The 7579-nt window shown below is 42.2% G+C and overlaps 1 long non-coding RNA gene across 1 annotated transcript; it reads left to right on the top strand.

Annotated features, from left to right (window-relative positions):
* Positions 1-861: 861 nt before the first annotated feature.
* On the top strand, positions 862-7042 carry LOC119087885. Its single transcript, XR_005091396.1, has 2 exons — positions 862-1239; positions 6663-7042. It is a non-coding gene; the product is annotated as an uncharacterized LOC119087885 (long non-coding RNA).
* The last annotated feature ends 537 nt before the right edge of the window (positions 7043-7579 follow it).

Below are 7579 nucleotides of genomic sequence, written 5' to 3'. Positions count from 1 at the left end.
TATGACATTATTTTCATTGCCACTTCATAACTGTAACTTTGCTACTGTTATGAACCATAATGTAAATATCTGTTTTTTTCCAATGGTCTTAGATGACCTCTGTGAAAGGATCATTCGACCCTCAAAGGGGTCGTGACCCACAGGGTTGAGAACCACTGCACTAACATGTGAGCACTCCCATCATCGTGGACATGTCTCTCCCACTGCCCTGAGCAGCACCAGGCTTTCCCATCATGACACTGAGAACCCAGATATGTCCCTCCTTCATTAAGCTGCTGCTACTTCATTAAGCTGCTGCTACTTGATACTTTGTCATGGGGAAATGAATGAATCTGCCAGGGCCCCAATTTTCTGTCACCTTCCGTCCAGCCCAGTCACTAGCTGAGTTACCACCAAAAGACCCCATTCAATCCACAGCCATAGAAAGGAAACCCAATTCTTGACCTATAGACAATGGTTGTTTCTTTTTGCCAAGTTTTAGGATGTTTCTTATAGAGGAGTCAGTCCCTGGAACCCTGAAGAAGGACAATTCCTATAGGAGCCTCTGCATCTTACACTGCTTTTCAAAACCTCAGCCTATTCTTTTTTATTGTTCTACAAACTTTATTATTAAAAAAAACTTGCAAATAAATAAAAACTAAAGCCATAATAACAACAATAAGTAATACATTAAAGATAAATAAAGCTAATTGTTTTTCTAGTTTTAGCTCTGTCATTGCCTTCTTGTTTTGGGTGGTGAATAAGTCCCTAAAATATATTTGATGCTGAAAGCATAAAAATTTAATGTGAACTTTCACAGTGTCTGTTCTGAATGCCATTTCTAATGTATAGAAGTTCACTACGATGCATAGACTTTGTGTCTGGTTAATTTAGGGGAGTGATTTTCTTTTTATTTGTCAGTCCTGTTCTTTATCAGACACTTCAGTTGGCGTCTGTCCCTCAGATTCAGACATCCAGGACCCTGGACCTGTGCTTCCCGTGGGAGCTGCTGGGCTGGCCGAGGAGTTTCAAGCTTTGCTCCAGCAGTCAGAACTACTTCATATGCAGCTGTCAACTCAAAATCATAGACCTGTCCTCTGCCCATCCAGGGCACACTGTGACACAAACTTTTCTGGTTGTCATGACTGCGATTTTATAGTTAAAACTGAGTAGGGAGATGAGGATTCTGCTAGAGAAAACAAGTAAATCTTTATGAAATTGTTCTTCTCAGACTCAGAAGGGAAGAAGAGCCCAAGGGCGGTAAGAATTCAAGTAACGACGCCACACTTTACCCACTTTAATCCTTCCCTGCTTTTTCTCTCAATCATTCTGCTTCTCTTCCCCAGGGCTCATGTCCTCAACACCATGCTGCCTTTCAGGATACAGATTCACAGTTCCCAATTATTAATCTCCCTTCGGGCCGTTTTCTCCTCATTTTCTCTTTCTTTTGCCCAGCTAAAATTAGCATCGCTAGGTGGGACCAGTAGTTAACCCAGCACACAGCTCCAGCTCTGAGTGGGATGCCAAGAACACCTTTTCAGCCTGGATCCCAGGGTGTGCATGGATGTTCTGTGCTGAGGGCATCAATATGGTGCTCCGCCATGCGTGGTTGTTTCTATTCTAAGGGATGCATTTGGCTGTTTATTAAGCAGCAAGAAACAGCATAATCTTCACCTGCTGACAAAATGAATGTGGGTAAGATGCTCCTAGATGCTTGGCATTGATGTTTGTGAGCAGTAATCAGCTAAGTTTTGGTGCGGATTACAGCAGGCAGGTGCTTGCTAGAGAAGCTGACATCCCCAAATGGCGTTTTTATTTGATCCAGGCCCCCAAAGAACTTTACTTAGCTTGGCAAAAGCAAGATGCATTTACAAATGTGATGTGTCAAAGTTACCTCATCCCATCTATTAGGAGGTCTTATCTTTTCTGGTTCCTTCATTTCAAGTTGCAGGATATTTGCTAAAAGCCCAAGAAGAAATCAAGTTAGACCGAGGAAGAATTGAATGGGCTAGTTGGGATGTGTTTCAAGTTATAGGAAAATTAGGATGACTGTATAATTGATTCTCACAAATAGGATAGTGAGTGAGAAATGAGGCACTTCCAATAATTATATCAAGATGACAGATGTTAACCTTCAGAGTCCTAGGAACAGGGGTGTTCAAAATCTCCCAGGTCAAGGAACTGGGGAGACAGCTGTCAGCAATGTGCTTCCCCCTGCAAGTGTGATGACCCGAGCTTGATACCCAGAGCCCCAGGGAAGGGTAGTTGCCATAGCTCCTGCTTCCATTCCTGGTGCTTTAGAGGCAGAGGTAGGAGGATGCCAGAGGGTTGCTGGGCAGCCAGCCTAGCCTAACTGGTGAGTACAACAGTATATGCCAGGTGAGTACAAGTGCATGCCTTGGCATATATGCCCCTGTACTTGTGTGTGTGTGTGTGTTCATGTACACACACACACACACACACACACACACACACACACACATGAATGGATAAACAATGTAATTTTAAGAAGGGGAAGGGTTGAATATAGAATGGGTGACCAGCAAAATGTCCACTCTAGAGAAACAAACTTACATTCAATCAAGTGGCTCCTTAATGCTTTGACTGTAAATCGAGCCCTCTGGTGTTAGTTACCAGAGTAAAATCAGGTTTCATTCTCATGTGACCTTTGGCAAGGTCTTTAAACCAGACTTTATTTGTCCAATTCAGAAACAGGGAAATCACGGTTACTGCCTTGTACAGCTGTAATGGGATTAAACAAAATACTACTAAATAGTGGGATTAGAACAGTGTCTGCCGAGTAAGAAGTGCTTAGTGAATGGCAGCATCATTGAAATGGTCGTTAAACGACTGTTTCAAAGGTATGTGACATCATATGCAGTGGAGGGTTAGGGTTCCTGGTGTAACCCTATTCCCTGAGGCACGCAATAGGACAGAGCTTCTCTTTCGCAAGGGAGGTCAACCAAATTCTAATCTTGCCTCCAGTCTGCCTCTGAACTGGCCATAAAGAAATTCTGTAACCTACCCTCGACAGATAGATCTTGTGACACTGGGCAGATCTTGTGACCCTAGTATTCCAGAAACTTTCTGTCCATACCCTGAGAGAAGGAATGCCGCACAGCAGAGATAAGAAGACAGCTGGAGGCAAACAGTCTTTGCCCACTTTACAGAGTCTCTTCATCAGCATCTGGTATGTGATAAAACCTCCATAAAATGCAGAAGAACAGGCTTTTCCAGCTCTGAGACAACTACTGAGTGTGTGGCTTTTACAGAAAGTCCGATGAGACACCTCACCACAGGGAGTTGGAGTTCCCTGAGGACATGGCTGTAGTGCCTGTGCTCCGAACCCTATACTTCACCCCGGCTGCCTCATCATCTGCCAGTTTCATTGATATTCTTTAGGGAAAGTAAAGAACCGGAAGCATAGTGTTTCCTTGAGTTCTGTGGGCCACTCCTGCAAATTCATCAAACTTGGGGCTACGGATCCTTAATCTGTAGCTGATTGGCCAGCAGTTCCAGAGACCCAGACTTATGCCTAGGCCTGCGTCGTGGGCAGTTAGGGTCCCCAATCCCCCAGTCCAGACAGAATGCAGCAGAGGGACACCCCAGTTCCGCTGCTGCAGAGTTGCTTGCTTTCTGGAAGGGAGGGATCCTCACACCTTTTGAGGCCACAGATGACTTCTGAGTTGATTGCGTGTTCGAGTAAAGGAAAAAGGTCGTGGTTTTTTTTTTTTTGTTTTTTTTTTCCAGAGATGCTATCAGCAGTACAGAAATTCATTTACTTGGTTGAGGGGGAGATAAAAAAGGCAGAGGTAAACTGAATGGGGATCCTGGTGAGAACCGAAGAGCAATTCAAAGAATGAGACCAACCTGCAGGCAAAGTCAGGGGCTGGGGGAGTTTGGATGTTTGCTGCTAAAGGTTGTATAATTACGTCATTTCTTCCTTCCCAACCCTCCCATACACCCCTGCCCACTCTCCTTCAAATTCATGGCCCCATTTTTCACTAATTGTTATTGCATGCATACATGTGCATGTATATACATACATATTCCTAAATAGAACCCATTTGGTCCCTATAATATTACATGTATGTATGTTTTTTCAGGGCTGACCATTGGGCATTTTTTCTTTCTTTCTTTCTTTCTTTCTTTTTTTTTTTTTTTTTTTTCCGAGACAGGGTTTCTCTGTGTAGTTTTGGTGCCTGTCCTGGATCTCACTCTGTAGACCAGGCTGGCCTCGAACTCACACCTGACTCTGCCTCCCCCGAGTGCTGGGCCATTTGGCACTCTTAAACTCACCACAGGGTAGGTTAAAGAAGTTTCCCAGTGTTTTGTGGTCAAGAGATTCTCTCAAATTCTTGATAAATCCCCTGTTTGTCACATCAGCCCATTGTATGTCTTCACATGGATAAAAGCATGGGGGAAGGATTTAGAGGCAGGAGCTGAGATGGTGTTTTAGAGATGCCACAGCAGAAAGGCAATGAAGCTTAGTGACATCCATTTCTCCCAGACAGGGGAAAGGGGGTGTCAGATGCAGGCCTGTGACTGCAAGGATGAGACTAGGGAGACAATGGTATCCCTGACAAAGAGGAGAAGGAGGAGGCGGGCCTCCTAGACACAGGGTTGGGTTTGTAAGAACAAGACTGGCATGACCAGGGCTTTGAGAATAAAGTCAAAGTGATCCCAGAATAGTGGGGAGGGCGTTTTCTCTTCCTCTCTGTCTTCCTCGGCACAAGCAGGGAGTGAAAAAGCCAGCAGAGAGAAAAATGTCACATCAATAAAAACATTTTCAAATTTGTACGTATCCTGCCTAAGTTTACCACTAGCGTCCTATCAAAGTTAGATGCCATTTAGTCCTGCTTTTGGGTGTGAGCATGAAGGAAGGCAAAGGAGTGGTTTTCATCTTTGCTTCCTAGATGCTTTTGTAACCAAACCCCTATTTTAATAGAAGGCAAGATACCTTATGAATGTGTGTTATAAATAGAGATTGAACCATTAGCAACAACTATGCACGTGCACAATTTAGCTTTTAATATCCTGTGTGTCTCTGGGGATTTTTAGGGTAAGATGTGGACAGGTTCTTATAGTCAAAACACCACACACACACACACACACACACACACACACACACACACACACACACGGCATAGGAAAAATAAGCAAACTTCAATTGCTAGGCTTTGTTTCACAAAACCCATCAAAAACATGGCAGACTGATAGACTCTTTTCTGTGCTTCTTTACAATGGCCTGTGCTTATCATTACCTGGGGAAACTATCTTTTCCCACCATTCGTCTGCCTCTATGGCACACTCAAAGGGTAGGTAAAAAGGAATGAACCTTATTGTGTGGAAGTCTGACCCATTCCTGAATCCCTCACCCATTCTACTTCAGCTCATGGATAATACTCTTCTTGTTAAAGTTTGTCTATGAAGCCCAATACCCAACACTCCCTTGTGCTTTAAGAAGGGCATTTACCCCTCATGTCTATGTCTTTGCCCTGTAATAAACTTCCTCCTGATTATTCACTCTGCTTCTTTTATGTATTTTTTCTCTGATAGAGACGGGAAACCTGCATAAAATTTCACTTCTGTCTGTATTAGAGACTTCCTCAGCCTTCACCCATTATATAAGCAGTTACATAGAGAGACAGGCAGACAGACAGATGGATAGATAGATAGATAGATAGATAGATAGATAGATAGATAGGATGGAATTTCTTCTTTTCTTACTGTCAGTTTCTATAAAAGACAGATTATCCAAATTCTCATTGTTTATTAATATAATGCCATTAAAGGAAATTTTTTAAAAATGTTTTCATTACAAAAGATTATCTATGATTTTTAAGCACTTAAAATTTTTCTTCCTGGACATGTAGAATCTGGCAGTCACTGGACTGAAGATATTAAAATATGCCACTGCCTCTGAAGTCTGTACTCTGATTTCAGAGGTGCAGGTATATAGTTATACTACTGGTCTAAATTAAATTTCAAAAGAGGACTCTGTCCTGCCCAAGACTGAGTAAGGAATCTTATTTTTCTGTCTTTGCTCTACGGGCATGCTTTGATTCTGAAACCAACTGTAGAGTTTTCTGGTATCACTAGCTCATCGTCATCATCAAACTGATGGTAAGCAGCATGTTCCGTCTGTGTGACTAGTACTTGCTCAAGTGATGTTTACAAACAAATGAATCAATGAATCCATTGTCTTTGACAGAATCAATTCAGTGGTTCAAGCTCTTTCATGGGCAGTTTTGAATTATTCCTTGTATCAATGTAAAGTTTTGGATACAATGAAGTAATACTTCATATTTTAAATGTATCTTTCCCTAATTTATTAACTTGTTTAAGAATTTAATTTTTGCTCACCCACTTGACCTACTGCTGTCCACTCATCTCAATTACTTAAGAGCTTAAAGAGACACTTAATAAGTATGAAAATGGAAGAACCTTAACGAAAAGCAGGTTTCTTCTAAGTGTCAATTATATGCCTCAACATTCCCTTCAATTTGAATGTGTTAGTAAGACTCCAATTACACTGGTTTACAGCTGATGGAATTACGGGAGGAGAAGATCTCTCTCCTACATACTTATTAGACCTCGGTAAGTGTTCGTTTGCAATCTGTTGCTATTCAATTATCAAGTAATAACTGTCTTAATGAATCTAATTAAAATGCTTATTTCAGACTCCTATCACACCAAAAGAAGAGGCTTCACTTGGAGTCACTCTCCTGGATTGAGCCTGGTTTGTTACCCAGAAAGAAGTGGCTTCCTGGGGCAGACAGTCACATGCTGAAAGCCGACAAAGAATTTTAAGGGCATCTGTGTTTCTGTGATTTGTATGCCATGGAACTGAAGCCCTGATTCGACCTTGCTACTCCAGGCTGCGTGATCAAGAACACTACCACCCCACATACATTTTCCCATTCAATCTCTACAATGCCCCCGAAATGTTTATACATTATTTTCCAACTGAAAAGATTTAGAAACTAAATATATTTTATTGTTGCAGGATAGGAAATTCAAATAGCTTATATGTTAATAAATGGCCAGGATCATGATTCAACCATAGGGTGGTGTTTCTCTCCCTCTCTGAATCTACCACAGGATATAAGATCTTCCACAAGGGCAAATGTAGTAGAATATTATTTTAAGGTGTATTGCTTTTGTTTATGTTGCATTTGTTTAACTCTGTGAAGCTGTGTTATTGTGCCTGTCTAAAACACCTGATGGTCTAATAAAGATCTGAACAGCCAATAGCAAGGCAGGAGAGAGAGATAGGTAGGGCTGGCAGGCAGAAAGGATAAATAGAAGGAGAAATCTGGGAAGGGGAGTTGAAAAGGAGAAGGAGCCAGAAAAGGGAAGGACATCAGGGGCCAGCCTCCCAGCCACACAGCCAGCAAGCCACAGAGTAAGAGTAAGATTTACAGAAAAGAGAACAGGAAAAGCCCAGAGGCAAAAGGTAGATGGATGATTTAAGAGAAGGAAAGCTGGCTAGAAACTAACCCAAGCTAAGCGTGGGCATTCATAAGCAAGAATAAGCCTCCGTGAGTGATTTATTTGGGAGCTGGGTAGTGGGCCACCCAAAAGAGCAAAAAACCAA

Source organism: Peromyscus leucopus, chromosome 4, assembly GCF_004664715.2.
Source record: "Peromyscus leucopus breed LL Stock chromosome 4, UCI_PerLeu_2.1, whole genome shotgun sequence".
NCBI lineage: Eukaryota > Metazoa > Chordata > Mammalia > Rodentia > Cricetidae > Peromyscus > Peromyscus leucopus.
This window is presented reverse-complemented; position numbering and strand designations above follow the sequence as displayed.